The sequence below is a fragment of the Rissa tridactyla genome, chromosome 9 (assembly GCF_028500815.1).
Source record: "Rissa tridactyla isolate bRisTri1 chromosome 9, bRisTri1.patW.cur.20221130, whole genome shotgun sequence".
NCBI lineage: Eukaryota > Metazoa > Chordata > Aves > Charadriiformes > Laridae > Rissa > Rissa tridactyla.
Window position 1 is genome coordinate 36,983,841 of NC_071474.1, and position 12,268 is coordinate 36,996,108.

At 37.6% G+C, this 12,268-nt stretch overlaps 1 protein-coding gene across 6 annotated transcripts in view; it reads left to right on the plus strand.

Annotated features, from left to right (window-relative positions):
* TENM1 (teneurin transmembrane protein 1) overlaps positions 1-12,268 on the plus strand; it is a 942,055-nt gene that overhangs the window by 181,131 nt on the left and 748,656 nt on the right. The gene's annotated exons all lie outside the window — the stretch shown is intronic.

A 12,268-nucleotide genomic window follows, 5' to 3' on the forward strand; every position in this document is an offset into this window, starting at 1 on the left:
AGTTATTAAACAATCTTTAGTGTTCAGTCATGTGGCAGGTGAAAAAGGCACTTTTTAGCCTGATTGATTACATAGGGGCGGCAGTTGAAATGCTTTACACGCTATGTAATTTTAGGAGAAAATTAATTAGTATGAATAGGCAAGGCATCCCATGGTGTCACTGTTTAGTCAGTTTTCTATGGAGAATCACACTTTAATAGGAAAAACAATCTTTTTTGGTGTTCTCAGGACACAATAAAAACAAACAAATTAAAATTAGTAACTGATGTGTCACCTTATCATAAGTTTTCTTTCAGCAAGGAGGTGATTGTTTTGTGCCATACGTTCCACTGCCATTAGTGAAAGAAAAGAGGTGGCGGAGGCAGACTAGCAAAACATAAGCAGAAAATCTGAAACAAATGCTACAGTTATTTTTCAGTGCAGACACTGCTAATTCCTGCTTGGAGAAACTGCTTCTGAACCTGTTCATCCATGCTTTTTGATGATAGTATATCATCAGAAGAAATGTGTCTCTGTAACATAATTAGAATCACCTGGGTGAAAGTGAGAGCTGTCAGGGGCATTTTAAATGCTCACACTCTGGTGCTGTGTGACAGCGTGATGGTCATATACATTTTGAGTCTCTGAATTACTGTGATAAGTGACCTAAAGGAAAGATAGAAACAGGAGACTGCTAAAAAAAAAAAATCAGAGCAACTCTTTGATAAATACTGTGACTGGAACAGATAAAGCAATGAAGCCTGTTCATATGTTAAATTAAGATGCACTTGATCAGAAAGTTTAAAGGAATTATTTCGGTGTGGCTAACCTTAAATGTGATTGGAGTCAAAATGTTTTGGTGATTTTATGTAGATAAGTATTTTCTAGGAGTGTTGGTTGGAAGAAAATGTAAAGACAGGATGCACAGGCTTGGTTCTTACATCTGAAATTTTAGGAGGTCTTTATTCTCCAGCTTTACTGTTGAGCTTTATGCAACAATTCATGTTCAAGAAGACAGACCCATAGAAATTCATGCCATCAAAATAGCTGGCTATTGTATTTATCAGTGTGTTATCAACAGCATGTGGGAGCACACATGCTGTAGTATTGTGCTTTGGGTTATTTGGCATGTGCTGTAAACGAGCATTTGGAAGAGACAGGATCTGTGATTTGGGGCAAGAGAAAGAACATCAGATGTTTTATTCACTATTGCTTCAGCTAGACTCCTTCTTCCCCTTAATTTCTGTGAGTTGGAAAACTAGTGTCCGTAGCCAGAATCAAGCCTCCCGCCCACACATTTGGCCAAAATTTTAATGCTGCCAAGAATAGTCACTGCCTTTTTTCTTTTTTCCTTTTCTACAGAAAGTGTCAAAGTGGAGCTCTTATGTGTACACATAGCTGGATCAGAGTTGCTGCAGTTTTATCTTAAGCACATGCTTCAGTGGCTCCTGAGAGTTTTTGTTGTTGGATTTTTTTTTTTAATCTGAAATGTTCTAACAATAGAAAAAGACCTTATTGTAATTAGTTACTTTTTTTTTTTTTTAAATAAAGAAATTGATTTACCTAAGTGTGGGCTTCTATGACCATTGTTCTACACATAGAGGCTCAGTCCTCCCTCTTCTCTCCAGTCAGTTCTGATCCATTTGTCATTTTGGAGGTTTTATGAAGTGTGACAGAGAAGGACTGCATCTATTGCATCACATGGGTGATGCAATAAGGGTCAGAGGCAAATAAAACCACCACACAGGAACATGCTCCTCATGGGGAGGTAATTTAATATAATAAGAGATTTTGCTTTTTTTTCTCTGTTCTTGGATAAATCCACGCGTGTTTCCTCTTCTAATAGCACTTTAAGAGGTTGTAGGGTTTTTTCTTCCATCATATCTGCTGCAACTATGATTATGGGTTGTTCCATCTGCAAGGATATTTTCATGTATATTTAGCTTTAAGCATATGTGTAGTCTTTGCTGAATAACCAGACTGCTTGCACATAAAAATGAATGAACATACTTAAAGTTGTGAAGCCTATTCTCCACAATGCCAGAAAATGGCATTTCAGGCTGGTTACTCCATAAATTAATGCTTGAGACCGTGTACAAATACCTCGTTCAATGATCTAATTCATAAATAAGTACTTAGATTATACATAGGACACCAGAGGCTTCTTTTTTTTTCTTTTTTGAAAATTACAACATTGTATTTTAATTAAATATTGAATTTTCTCAGTTTTTCTTGAAAAAGAATTTGTCTCTTCTCATTCCAAAAAAAGCACACCTTACTACTTGAACTACATAAGTACTCAAGGTCTGTGTCTGCAATCTTAAAAATTTATTTTCTTTTCATAGAGGAAACTCTATAGTAGATATACAGTGTCAGAATCTGTGATGGAATAACATATTCTAAGAGAATATATCGGTATTTTTTGGTGTAAAATCACATTGTTGATTTCTTGGTAGAAATACAATTTTGATTTCTCTTTATTGTTTTCAGGGGCAAGTATTTTTTTGATAAACGCTTCCTAAAAATATCCAGCTTCCTATTATTAAAAGTGCTACATAGAATTATTTCAAATGAGGTAGGTGAGAGGTGCCAACTTTGCTTTGTTTACTTTTCCCACTGACAAGTATTTCTGTGTACAGATAATGTAGAACATTGAGACTGTGTTTTCCTTAGGGGCATGAGTTTTCAAACACAAACAGGTGAGAAAACATTCTAAGAAACAGAAAACGGCTTGGTTATGCCTCCCTAAATTGGTAGGGCAGACTCCAGGAAGTTTGTAGTACCTGAAATAGCTTTTCTTCTTCTTTTTGCTTTTACTTGACTATGTTTGAGTCTGATCAAGTCCCTTAAAATCTGCTGTCACTTGAGCTGTCTGGGAACAGACACATGCTTGTCCCTATTCCATGTGTTTGCCCAGCTATTGCCTGGGACGAAGAGGACAGGCAGGCAAAATGAATTGATTTGTAATACTTCACATTTTCTTACAGATGGAGGAGGGACAATTTCAAATTAAAGCAGCTTTTATTCTGCAGAAACCAGACATATGCTTGTATCACTTCAAATTTCTATTAGACAATATTTTATCATTAAAAGTCTCATGTTGCTACACTGAATAATGCAACGTGGGCTGACCTACTTTAATGTTGAAACACTGATTCACCTGTCAACATTTTTGAGCAAACGGAAATATTTGTTCTTGTCTTCAAATGGAAGTACAAAACGAGAGCAGATGTTTGCAGGCGTGAGTAAACCTCAGTGGACCAAGATGCATTTTTACAGTATATTGTAACCTCATTTCATCAAGACTACGCTTTATCTAAAGATGGTAGACCAGAAAGCTGTGATCTATAACACAAAAATTCATTACCATATTTGGGTATGTCACATTAGTAGTTAATATCTACTGCCTGTATTGCATGAGTAGATTTGATATATTCTATTATAAAGGTTAAATATTTGATATACATGTATTCTGAAACTTCTGCATATAATCAGCAATTAGGAACAAACAGTTCAGTTGCTGAGCTAAAGGGCACATCTTTAAGTAGTCTATAAAAGGAGACAACATGTCCAAGCATTTGTTATGTAGGTGTCTTTTTAGAGTACTCAATTTCTGTATTGAAAGAGCTCCCCAAATTTTTATTAGCCATCTGTTTATAGTAGGTGTGTACTTGTTTTTTTCCATTTCACTGCAATTACTACTCTGGCAGCAAGAACAAGTTGAAAGCATGGCTTGTCCCCTGAAAGATCTGCTTTCGTTACATATGGTTCTCTCCGTTAAAATACAGACCAGTTGCTCAAGCCACCTTAAGGGGAAAGCATTCGGTTTGCTGCTCCAGTAATTAGGCATGCAGGCACATTAACAGTAGCAATAATTGCGTACATTATTTGCTGGCTGGAGCACCAACTGTGTCTATAAATTTTCAAATTATTGTACTGGCTACAACTCATTGCTAGTGAGCATCCACTTGCCACCTCCTTTTACAGAAAATGAAATATTCTCTGTAGGTAACTATTTATGTTTACTTTTTATTTGGGGGTTATAATAATTACTGTCAAATGTTTTCATGTTTACTGTTTTGAATTGCATGCCATATGTGTTGTCTTGACCTTTGAATGAACAATGTAGTTCGTCCTGCTTTAAAAATATGGAAGAATGTAGATGATGCATAGCTCTTCTACAGCAAAGGAAAAGTGGAAGACAGGAATCCACTTGGTTCCTGAGGAGCAGGTTCAGCTCTTGACACAGAGCTGCTCTAAGAAATGCTTTGATTCTGTCTGATCATAGCACCTGGTGAAATCATAGCTGGTTTCTGACACACAAGTTAAAACACATCTCCTTTTTTTTTTTTTTTTTTTTTTTTTTTTCCTTCCCCCTGTTGTTGCTGTCATCTCTTCTGGGACCCATATTGCCCACGCATGCTGAGATGGGGGCTTCTTCCTTCTTTCAGCCTCTAACTCAGTTGTCTTTAATTTTGAGTAAGGAATGAGGAGACATTCCTGTCAAAGCTGCTCTTGCAGCTGGTGGATATTCAAAGGGCTATGCTAATATGTTGATATTCAAACGGTGTTCTATACCCTGTCCAGGAAATTAAGCTGTGCCCTGTGCTTTGCACAGGACCTTAGTTACAAATGGAGAGGAGTATCTGTGTTGCTGAAAGGTACTGAGGTAGGAATGATCTTAGCCATATAAGGCAGCTCTGGGATAAATCATGTCTTTTTGAGACAAAACTTTTTGGAATTCTTCTCTTCAGTTTTATCCCACCTTATAAACGCTGATCTACTCAAGGCCGTGAACAAGTACAAGTTAGTCCTCAACTTTTGCATGTTAATGTTCAGAGTTTCTTTTGCTTTTTAGATATTAAAGTAAATAAGAGAAGTTGATTCTCCTACAAAGGATGGAAGAAGAAAACTCAGAAGTAATTGTTGAAAAGGTTTCTCTTCTGTTTCAGACCCAGATATTTTTAGATACTACTGAAGAAAGCTTGTGAGTTTTTTCTATCACTCATGTCAGCTACTCACCACCAAGTTAATTATTACCCATCTAAAATCCTGTGCAGCTCAACTAGTTGTCATCTCTGTTTCTTTCCCTCTCTTTGTTTTTCGCTAACATTTAGAACACTTCTGTTTCTACAGCTTTCAGTTACTTAAGTTGTGGTATCAAGCATGTATTCTGAATTATCTGTCAGAATTAATGAGCGAGTTTATCCACAAGTGTGTCATTTTTCACCATGCACAAAATAAGCAGGAAGTGTATATTTTAGTACCTACGGGCTGCTGTAGGTATAACATTATTTTGATGTATGGCACAGCCTCCTTAATAAGATCATTGTGGGAGTATTTTGCATGCAGTAGGTGCGTAATATGCAGATGATATTTGTAACTGACAACCGCCATCACAACATTTGCGCTGTAAATTTTCTCTGAGCAAGCAGACACATCATCAGTGTCTCTTACATATCTAAATACTATATTGAGCTCATTTTCACCTGTATTCAAGCAGTACTGTGGCCTAGTTTGTTTCACCCTTTGGAAGTGATATTTTAATGCTAGTGTTTTCCTGGTTTCGGTACAGTGATATTGAGGAAAATATGTTACTTCCTAGAAAATTAAAGATTTGGTTGGAGAAGGCGGTTGCCAAAGATGACACATTAGCAGTCTTGTTGATATGAACTTGTAGATTTATTCCTGTTTTAAAGTTCAGATTGGGCCTGGGCTGGGCAACTGTCCTGAACCTCTGCTGTTGCGTTCATAATAGCAGCATGGGCTCACTGAATGCGCACTGACACAGTACAAGCAGTAAATGAAGCCTGATGTTAAGTAGCTGTTGTAGCTAAACAGAGAGAAGACTTTGATACCACATACCCCATCTTCTGGTAATGTGGTTCTCAAACTTCTTGTCCTGCAGCGTATGCTTTGGAAACAGCACCTATGCGAGAGTAGCCGTGAAGGGTTGCCTATACTTGTGGCCTTTTGTCACCACCTTCAGCTGTGGCATGGGGACTTTTCTAAATGCTTTTAGTCTATTTCAGAGGAAAATCAATCAAGCTGACCCAACCTGGCACTCAGTGATCATTTAAGCTATCAGATGGACACCCATCATTTTATTCCTTACTTAGGCCAGATTCTGAGTGTCTAGCTCTGCTGCAACAGTGCTCAGAAGGAGCTTTGAAAAATGGTCAGAGACCAAGAGGTTTCAGGGAGTTGCAGTGTGGATGGGTGGTGCATTAGGGCTCAGCCTTGGTCCTAGTTTAGGTTTAATGGCGTATGACTTTCTCCCTAACATATTAAAAGCCAGGACCTGAGTTTTGATGTTCAGTTCAAATGCAGTGTTCCTAACACTGCTACTGACAGCGCAGCTCAGGCAGCTGGACACATAAGCTGTGGTTTAGGTAAAAGAACTGCTGTAGAGTGCTTCGTCTGTGGGTGATGAACTGAAAGCAACTTTGTAGAACCCTGTTTGTTGTTTTTTTTACCTAACCCTTGGTGCTTTTTGAAAATCAGTCTTTTTAAGAAGTTACAACTTGAGCATTTGGCATCTCTCATTATTATCTAAAACCTTAGCCCTGAGTTTGATGGACCTAGTATCACTCTTAAGTCAGACTGACTTGAATTTGAATAATGTCTTCTCCATGGTATCGTTGCGAGGTTTCAGTTTTTGCATTGATCATCTCTGTGGTTTCATTTATCTTATACAAGGTGAATTGAACTGAATCATGACTTAAACATGAACAAAAGAAAATAAATTTCATTTTGCTGTGAAACAAAAATATTATGGTCAGTTGTTGGTATGTATCATACAATCAGAGGAACACCAAAACGTAGTAATAGAGATTTGTAATGCAGTTACGTATGTCTTCTATAAGGTCCTACAAAATTTGTTTCCTTGGGCTTTAAGGGGAATTTCAACTTAGCTTAGCAAACTCATAGCCTTCAAACAAATATGAGAACAGTGGGATTTTGCTCACTGCTGGCTGTCGCCTCCAAAAAATTTTACAAGTTTTTTGGGTTTGTGATTTGCTTCTTCCCGCCTTGTCACCTCAACCCCGTAGAGTTCATAAATGATCAGCCTTTGGTGTGAATGCATACCTGAGGTTTGAATGCTACTCTCGTTGGTTTAGGAGGTTTGCACACAGGAAAAATAGGCGTGAATTTAGTGGTTCACTGGCAATAACTCCACTTGAATGAATTTGACAGTTCTTTTAAACATAGTGCATTTTAAGCCTAATAATATATTGTAAGGTATAGTTCCTAAATTTCTGTTAGTATGATGTTTCCTTTGGTCTCTTCTCTTAGGAGTCCTGTAGAGCACTTTATTTCTCAGAATCCAAGCTCTACGTTTAATGTTTTTTTTAATAGACCACCACACTCTCACAGCTTTTTTGTGTCTAATGAAATATAACTAAGTAGTAAAACTGATTAAGTTGAAAATCGTAGTTTTTGTAATGAGGAAGGAGCATAAAAATGATTTGGGACTAAGATACTGATTAGATTTTAAAGGCAAAATCTAACTAATGAGATCTGCCAATTTGATAAGTGATATTTGGATGCAATTTTAATGAAGACAAGCCCTTTTTTGAGCTAAAGGAATGTTAGGTTAATAGTGTTAATAATAAGTTATTGTCAGGATTTTGTTTACCTTGGGGAGAGTACATTAGTTACAGTGATGGCACCTGCATATTCTCTAGACTGGTCTTACCTTTTCCAGCAAATAAATTATGGCCGTAGAAAGCTGAGTGATAAAACACTTATTTCAGAGAGGTTAGGATTTTGCCCTGAAGCTTAATATAAATATGTGATATGTTGTTGGGCAGTATATATAAAACAAAGGTAATATGATGAAGGAGGGACTTTGATAGCTGTCAAAGAGAAACCTGAAAGCAGAAAGAAAAGTGAACTTCCTTTCCTGACACAGCACAAGAAATTTAAACAATCATCCTAAATTGGAGTGTATTTTCCCTCTTTCTTCTTAAGTTTAGTTCTTGTATTTTTGTGTGCTTTATCAAGCACATATATGATTAAACAGTCAGGTTAGCCTGAAACTTGCTCGTTTTGAGGAATTCACTACTGTATGGCAATTACCAAACTGCCTGGATACCAACTGACTGACTTGCAGCTCCTAAATGTTGACTTCACAAGGAGCTGCGGGTCATCAGTTCAGCGGAAAGCCATGTTTTCATCAAAAACTTATGTGAGACTCTTCCTATTTATATTCCTTATGCACTGAAACTGAAAAGTTACTGATATAATAGGACATTGAAGATGCGCCAAGAGCCAAGATCTCTTTGGCTTGTGATCAGTGTCTGAATGCTAGTAGTGCCCAGCCTAGAGGCAGCTCAGGAGGTCTCCCATCTGAGATAACTGATGTGCTTTTTCATGTTCATAGCCTATGAATGGACATTTTCAGAAGAGCAGACACTCATCTATATATCGTTTTCACTTTGATTCTCTTGGTCTGACTTGTCTGTAGGAACAGTTTTAATTGCTAGTCCTTCCAAGAGAGTAAAGTGGAAATATCCTTGGGTAATGCTAAATGGGATTTTTGTGGGTGTGTACCGTTGTTTAATTTTTAATTTGTCAGGTGGCCCGTCAGGTAGCAGACTTGTAAGGCTGCTGAAATTTCTACATGATTTCCTTTATGCTATAGTATCTGTAAAACTATTGAGTGTCCAGTCCATGACCCCACTTTGTCCTTTAAACTGAGACCTGCAGAAGTACAATAAAATAAAAAAAAGCATGAAGACGGTTTTATCAAATCTGTACTATGGACCAAACCTTTCTCCTAGGATAGGAACTCATTTACCTTAATTTTACAGTCCCACTTACAGTCAGGAACAAATATCTAATTGACCCCACCGCCAGGCTGTTGTCATGACAGCTGGCTCCTGAGACTTTTTCAGACCTTTAAGAAGATGTAAATATAAGCAAGGTGACAACTCGACTGCAGAGTCAAAATTAACCCTCTTTTAAACAACTGAAACGTAATATATGGCACTCTTCCTTCAAGGAGGGCAGTAATCCTGCTGCATACTGTCAGCCAGCACCGCTCCGCTCTGTAGTCAGCCTGTAACTCAGTTGCCACAGCAACCTGCTCCCTACTTGCAGCAAAGGAAGCAAAACATATGGCAGAAATATTGTGCTACTGCAAGAAACCTCAAGATTTCTTGAACAATAACTCTTCAAATTCACATTTCCCTCCTCAAAAATATTAATCAAACGGCTTCACAGTATGTATTGGAAAATCATTAAAGTTAATGTAAAAATATGACATCTTAGTAAACTACCAAAATTATAAATGAAGAATTCTAGTTTAAAACTAGAAAGTTACAAGGGGAAGTGTTTACACTGCGGGCTTCAGCTTGGATAGCTTTCTGGACTATGGACAGTCTAAGTGTGTGGAAATACACTTGACAGTTCCTGAATCAGAAGTTACTCAGAGCTCCTTCTTTGAGGTAGTTCTGGATATAGGGCCTGTTTCTTCTCTCGCTGCTGTGAACCTATATTTATGTCTCTAAAAAAGCATCCTCGCTAGTGCTGGCCAAATTATCTTCCTATTGTGTTTTGAAAGATACTTGAATTTTGGATAAAAAACACTTAATGTGAAAAATAAGTATTTTCTGTAGAAAATAACGGCTTTTCATCATTTAAAAGAAGTTTTCAACCACTGGGCTTTCAGGTTGATTGCTTTGTTGTTTTGTTTCAACAAAAATGTGGCTTTTTCTGGATAGAGAACCGGTCGTACCAAATAGAACTGTTTTCTGATAACTTACAGATTTTATTTTTTTTTAAATGAGGGATTGTTAAACTTAAAAAAATACTGTGATTGACCTTTAAATGCATATAGAGGATTGTTTTTACATATGAATACAGACCGTCTGGAGCTGGAATCAGGAACCGAGTTTCCTAATTAGAGTCCAGGGCAGGAACCCTAAGAGAGAGTCACGTTTGAACATTACTTGTCCACTGTGGATCCCTGGACTGCTTCCAGTTCACCCAGGCTGCTGCATGATATCAGATAATTTCCAATTTTTATATATTAGCTTATTTACCTATAAGACAACCTTAGTAAAATAAAAATCAGTTATTGATAAATATACCTATTTTAATATGAAGATATTGACAGAATGGGCATACTCTTGACAGGTGTGGGACGAACGGTGGTACCTTCTGATACCAGGGTACAAAATATACAGGAGAAATAGTCATGCTGGTAGAAGGCTAAGGAAAACCTGGAGGCAAACAGCTATCGTCTTTCTTGATTACTTCTCTAAAAATTACTTTAATCTTTGTGCAGTCAGCGAAGCTGAATTCGATCTTCTCCTTTCATAAAAGGTATTTTATTTCCTGACTGAGGGCAAGTGATGAAATTGGGGTGTGTAATTATATCTTAGAAAAGTTATATAACTGTGCCTGTGATTATACAATGTCATGTTTAGTGTAAGCTACCACTTTAATCAGTGGTAGTCCATACTTGTGATCCATGCTTGGCAAATTTATAAAATATGTTATAGGTTCTCTAATTTAAGTTACAATCTTCTATTTTGAGCAGGGCTCTTTAAACATAACATTTGGATGGAGGATAAAAAGACAGTGTTGGTCAAGTTCTTTGTGGTGAAGTTAAGCTATGTTTGGATTGTGTTTTCTCCCATGTGACCTGTGATAATGTTTCCCCATAGGTGCAAAATGGTTTTCTCTTACCACAAGCAAAAATACTTCAAATTTTATATCGAACTACTTCTGAAACATTCATATTAAAACTATCATTCCTTTATTATTTTTCTATGGAGAAATAATGGCCAATTCAGCAGCAATCAGTTTAATTCCTTCCATTTCTGTGATGGTTTTGAAACTAAAACTAGTCCAATATCCTTAAAACTGATTATAGTATAGCAAAGAATATACGGCTTCTGAAAATGGCTGGATCTTGTAATTTTTAAATCTGATGAAGAATTCAAGAATATTTTTATATAAGTGTACTTTGTAAGACTTTATTTGAAAAGAACTATGTTAAAAATCTGATAAAAACTGTAAAATACATAGAGAGTAGCTGAGTGAGAATAACCCTGGCTATGTGTTTAAACAGAAATTCGAAATAGATGGAGGACTGAAAGGTCAATTGTAGAGAAAAATTACTAGCTCTGCTAGCAGTTTCATGTCTTATAGTTTGTTGCTCAGGTTAAAATGATATATATTCTATATATGTCTAAGCTGACCTCTAGGAAATTGCATTGGAAATAGACCTGAGTGGAAAAATTGATTGGGGGGTGGTGGTTAAATGGAGGTGTTTGGAGGCTTGAAACAGAAAAAATTTACAAATAATCTCCAATGTATCGTTTCAGACTTATGGAATTTGACCTAAAAATTAATTTTCAAATTTGTTAATTTGACCTTTTCCTTTTTTTTTTTTTTTTTTTAAAATAAAATTCCATTCCAAGCTAAAATTAAAAGTGTTTTTTTGGAAATAGTTTAAGCAAGGTATTATGAAAGTGCTTAAGAGAAGCCTTTCATTTATAAAGTCATCAAGTTTTTCTTAAAAAGGTTAGAAAGACCGACCCGGGGAACTATCAACCTGTCAGCCTCACCTCTGTGCCTGGGAAGATCATGGAACGGATCCTCCTAGAAGCTATGCTAGAGCACATGGAGGACAGAGAGGTGATTTGAGACAGCCAGCATGGCTTCACCAAGGGCAAGTCCTGTCTGACCAATCTAGGGGCCTTCTATTGTGGAGTGACTACATCAGTGGACAAGGGAAGAGCTGCAGATGTCATCTACATAGAACTCTGTAAGGCCTTTGACACGGTCCCCCACAACATCCTTCTCTCTAAATTGGAGAGATATGGATTTGATGGATGGACTGTTTGGTGGATGGGGAGTTGGTTGGATGGTCACATCCAGAGTGTAGTGGTCAATGGCTCGATGTTCAGATGGAGATTGGCGACAAGTGGTGTCCCCCAAGGGGACATCTTCATCAGTGACGTAGACAGTGAGATCGAGTGCACCCTCAGCAAGTTTGCAGATGACACTGAGCTGAGTGACACGGTTGACACGCCTGAGGGATGGGATGTCATCCAAAGGGACCTGGACAGGCTTGAGAACTGGGCCCATGTGACCTTCATGAGGTTCAGCAAGGCCAAATGCAGGGTCTTCCACCTGGTTTAGGGCAATTCCCAGCATTGTTACAGGCTGGAGGATGAAGGGATTGAGAGCAGCCCCAGCAAGAAGGTCTTGTGGGTACTAGTGGATGAAAAGCTGTACACGAGCCAGAAATGTGCGTTTGCTGCCCAGAATG